The sequence below is a fragment of the Carex rostrata genome, chromosome 6 (assembly GCF_964058835.1).
Source record: "Carex rostrata chromosome 6, lpCarRost1.2, whole genome shotgun sequence".
In the NCBI taxonomy this organism is placed as follows: domain Eukaryota; kingdom Viridiplantae; phylum Streptophyta; class Magnoliopsida; order Poales; family Cyperaceae; genus Carex; species Carex rostrata.
In genome coordinates this window covers 14,475,377-14,480,376 of record NC_135923.1, presented here as the reverse complement: position 1 = coordinate 14,480,376, position 5,000 = coordinate 14,475,377, and positions in this window count along the sequence as shown.

Below are 5,000 nucleotides of genomic sequence, written 5' to 3'. Positions count from 1 at the left end.
ACCGCTTTTCGCCGGCTTTACGGCTGGGGATTTCAACCCGCATCGGTCTTACGGGCGCCTCCACGCTTAGACGCCCTGCCCCACCGTGTTTCGCCGGCTCTACGGCTGGGGATTTCAACCCGCGTGGTCCGTGTTTTTCGGTAACATATTCGTGTTCCTTGCCCCCGACGGGCCATGTTTTTCGGTAACAAAATCGTGTCTTTTGTCCCCGCTGCACCGTGTTTTTTGCCCCCGCTCAACCGTGTTTTTTGCCCCCGCTCAACCGTGCTTACTGCCCCCGCTCAACCGTGTTTTTTCGGTAACATAATCGTGTTTTCGGGTAACATAATCTTGTTTTTCGGGCCATTTTACACCGACGGAGGCACCCACAGGGGCCATGTACACCCCGCTTGGCATGTACATGAGGGGCTGCCTCTTCCAAAAATCCTTCCCCCCTATAGGGGAATATGCATTTTGGGTCTCCAGCCACGCCCAGGGTTACCACCCCCTGGAAATCCCCCAGGTTTACCCCCCATTTTATGTGGATGCATAGATTCAGACCGCCCTGCTCCATCGCTTTTGGCCATTTTTGCCCAACGTTAGCCGCTTCGGCATGCCGCTGGACTGTTTTCGGGCCTTTTTCACCGACGCTTGGCCGTATCCGCTTAGTTTTCCCCAACGCTTGGCCGCATCCGCTTAGTTTTCCCCCGCTGGACTGTTTTCGGGTCACTTTTGCCCAACGTTAGCGGCTTCCGCTTGCCGCTGGACTGTTTTCGGGCCCTTTTTCACCGACCCTTGGCCGTATCCGCTTAGTTTTCCCCAACGCGTGGCCGCATCCGCTTAGTTTTCCCCCGCTGAACTGTTTTCGGGTCACTTTTGCCCAACGTTAGCCGCTTCCGCTTGCCGCTGGGCTGTTTTCGGGCCATTTTTCCCCAACACTTGGCCGTATCCGCTTAGTTTTCCCCAACGCGTGGCCGCATCCGCTTAGTTTTCCCCCGCTGAACTGTTTTCGGGTCAGTTTTGCCCAACGTTAGCCGCTTCCGCTTGCCGCTGGACTGTTTTCGGGCCAATTTCCACCGACTCTTGGCCGTATCCGCTTAGTTTTCCCCAACGCGTGGCCGCATCCGCTTAGTTTTCCCCCGCTGAACTGTTTTCGGGTCAGTTTTGCCCAACGTTAGCCGCTTCCGCTTGCCGCTGGGCTGTTTTCGGGCCAATTTCCACCGACACTTGGCCGCATCCGCTTAGTTTTCCCCAACGCGTGGCCGCATCCGCTTAGTTTTCCCCCGCTGAACTGTTTTCGGGTCAGTTTTGCCCAACGTTAGCCGCTTCGGCTTGCCGCTGGACTGTTTTCGGGCCAATTTCCACCGACTCTTGGCCGTATCCGCTTAGTTTTCCCCAACGCGTGGCCGCATCCGCTTAGTTTTCCCCCGCTGAACTGTTTTCGGGTCACTTTTGCCCAACGTTAGCCGCTTCCGCTTGCCGCTGGGCTGTTTTCGGGCCAATTTCCACCGACACTTGGCCGCATCCGCTTAGCTTTCCCCAACGCGTGGCCGCATCCGCTTAGTTTTCCCCCGCTTAACTGTTTTCGGGTCACTTTTCCCCAACGTTAGCCGCTTCCGCTTGCCGCTGGGCTGTTTTCGGGCCATTTTTCCCCAACACTTGGCCGTATCCGCTTAGTTTTCCCCAACGCGTGGCCGCATCCGCTTAGTTTTCCCCCGCTGAACTGTTTTCGGGTCACTTTTGCCCAACGTTAGCCGCTTCCGCTTGCCGCTGGACTGTTTTCGGGCCAATTTCCACCGACTCTGGGCTGGATCCGCTTAGTTTTCCCCAACGCTTGGCTGCATCCGCTTAATTTTCCCCAGCTGAACTGTTTTCGGGTCACTTTGTCCCAACGTTAGCCGTTTCCGGTTGCCGCTGGACTGTTTTCGGGCCATTTTCCACCGACTCTTGGCCGTATCCGCTTGGTTTTGCCCAACGCTTGGCTGCTTCCGCTTAATTTCCCCCAGCTGAACTGTTTTCGGGTCACTTTTGCCCAACGTTAGCCGTTTCCGCTTGCCGCTGGACTGTTTTCGGGCCATTTTTCACCGACACTTGGCCGTATCCGCTTAGTTTTCGCCAACAATTGGCTGCATCCGCTTAATTTTCCAAGCTATACTGCTTTCGGGTCAGTTTTGCCCAACGTTAGCCGCTTCCGCTTGCCGCTGGGCTGTTTTCGGGCCATTTTCCACCCACGCTGGCACCGACGGGGCCATGTACACCCACGCGCGTGTACATGAGGGGGCACCCATTTTTGAAAACCTTGCCCCCCTATAGGGGAATATGCATTTTGAGGCTCTAGCCACGCCCAGGGTTACCACCCCCTGAAAATCCCCCAAGTCAAAATCACCCATGTAAAATATTCAAAAAAATCTCAAAAAATCACAAAAAATTTATAAAATCAAATAAATTCAAAAAAAAAAAAAAAATTTCAAAAATTCAAAAAAAATTCAAAAAATTCAAAAAAATTCAAAAAAATTCAAAAAATTCAAAAATTCAAAAAAAGTCCAAAAACCCAAAAAAACTTCAAAAATTTCAAAAATTCAAAAAAATTTCAAAAAAATTTCAAAAATTTGCCCCGCTGAACTTTTTTCGGGTCAGTTTTGCCCAACGTTAGCCGCTTCCGCTTGCCGCTGGACTGTTTTCGGGCCAATTTCCACCGACTCTTGGCCGTATCCGCTTAGTTTTCCCCAACGCGTGGCCGCATCCGCTTAGTTTTCCCCCGCTGAACTGTTTTCGGGTCACTTTTGCCCAACGTTAGCCGCTTCCGCTTGCCGCTGGGCTGTTTTCGGGCCAATTTCCACCGACACTTGGCCGCATCCGCTTAGTTTTCCCCCGCTTAACTGTTTTCGGGTCACTTTTCCCCAACGTTAGCCGCTTCCGCTTGCCGCTGGGCTGTTTTCGGGCCATTTTTCCCCAACACTTGGCCGTATCCGCTTAGTTTTCCCCAACGCGTGGCCGCATCCGCTTAGTTTTCCCCCGCTGAACTGTTTTCGGGTCACTTTTGCCCAACGTTAGCCGCTTCCGCTTGCCGCTGGACTGTTTTCGGGCCAATTTCCACCGACTCTGGGCCGGATCCGCTTAGTTTTCCCCAACGCTTGGCTGCATCCGCTTAATTTTCCCCAGCTGAACTGTTTTCGGGTCACTTTGTCCCAACGTTAGCCGTTTCCGCTTGCCGCTGGACTGTTTTCGGGCCATTTTCCACCGACTCTTGGCCGTATCCGCTTGGTTTTGCCCAACGCTTGGCTGCTTCCGCTTAATTTCCCCCAGCTGAACTGTTTTCGGGTCACTTTTGCCCAACGTTAGCCGTTTCCGCTTGCCGCTGGACTGTTTTCGGGCCATTTTTCACCGTCACTTGGCCGTATCCGCTTAGTTTTCGCCAACAATTGGCTGCATCCGCTTAATTTTCCAAGCTATACTGCTTTCGGGTCAGTTTTGCCCAACGTTAGCCGCTTCCGCTTGCCGCTGGGCTGTTTTCGGGCCATTTTCCACCCACGCTGGCACCGACGGGGCCATGTACACCCACGCGCGTGTACATGAGGGGGCACCCATTTTTGAAAACCTTGCCCCCCTATAGGGGAATATGCATTTTGAGGCTCTAGCCACGCCCAGGGTTACCACCCCCTGAAAATCCCCCAAGTCAAAATCACCCATGTAAAATATTCAAAAAAATCTCAAAAAATCACAAAAAATTTATAAAATCAAATAAATTCAAAAAAAAAAAAAAAATTTCAAAAATTCAAAAAAAATTCAAAAAATTCAAAAAAATTCAAAAAAATTCAAAAAATTCAAAAATTCAAAAAAAGTCCAAAAACCCAAAAAAACTTCAAAAATTTCAAAAATTCAAAAAAATTTCAAAAAAAATTTCAAAAATTTGCCCCGCTGAACTGTTTTCGGGCCAGTTTTGCCCAACGTTAGCCGCTTCCGCTTGCCGCTGGACTGTTTTCGGGCCAATTTCCACCGACTCTTGGCCGTATCCGCTTAGTTTTCCCCAACGCGTGGCCGCATCCGCTTAGTTTTCCCCCGCTGAACTGTTTTCGGGTCACTTTTGCCCAACGTTAGCCGCTTCCGCTTGCCGCTGGGCTGTTTTCGGGCCAATTTCCACCGACACTTGGCCGCATCCGCTTAGTTTTCCCCCGCTTAACTGTTTTCGGGTCACTTTTCCCCAACGTTAGCCGTTTTTTTTGTTGAACTTCAGGTTTCAAACTTCCAATTTTTTTCCAAACTGCAGATTTCATATTTTATATTTTTTATAAATTTGAACTTTTTCAAAATATCAAAAAAGTATTACAATATCCATAATTTGGATCGCGTACAATCCGGAAGTTTGAGAAATGGTCCACACCGGGTGTGAACCATCCAATCCGAAAAAAGTGGGAATTTTTACAAGCCGGAAAAACTGGAGTTTCAATGGCTCTTTGGACGGTTGTAATTCATTTGGACCAAAAATTGTCCAACCCACTTGCATAAGATCCGAAATTGTACAACCCAATTTTTTTTTTTCCATACTCCAAATTTCATATTTCATATTTTTAATAAATTTGAATTTTTGCCTACTTCCATAATTTGGATCGCGTACAATCCGGAAGTTTGAGAAATGGTCCACACCGGGTAGGAACCGTCCAATCCGAAAAAAGTGGGAATTTTTACAAGCCGGAAAAACTGGAGTTTCAATGGCTCTTTGGACGGTTGTAATTCATTTGGACCAAAAATTGTCCAACCCACTTGCATAAGATCCGAAATTGTACAACCCAATTTTTTTTTTTCCATACTCCAAATTTCATATTTCATATTTTTAATAAATTTGAATTTTTGCCTACTTCCATAATTTGGATCGCGTACAATCCGGAAGTTTGAGAAATGGTCCACACCGGGTAGGAACCGTCCAATCCGAAAAAAGTGGGAATTTTTACAAGCCGGAAAAACTGGAGTTTCAATGGCTCTTTGGACGGTTGTAATTCATTTGGACCAAAAATTGTCCAACC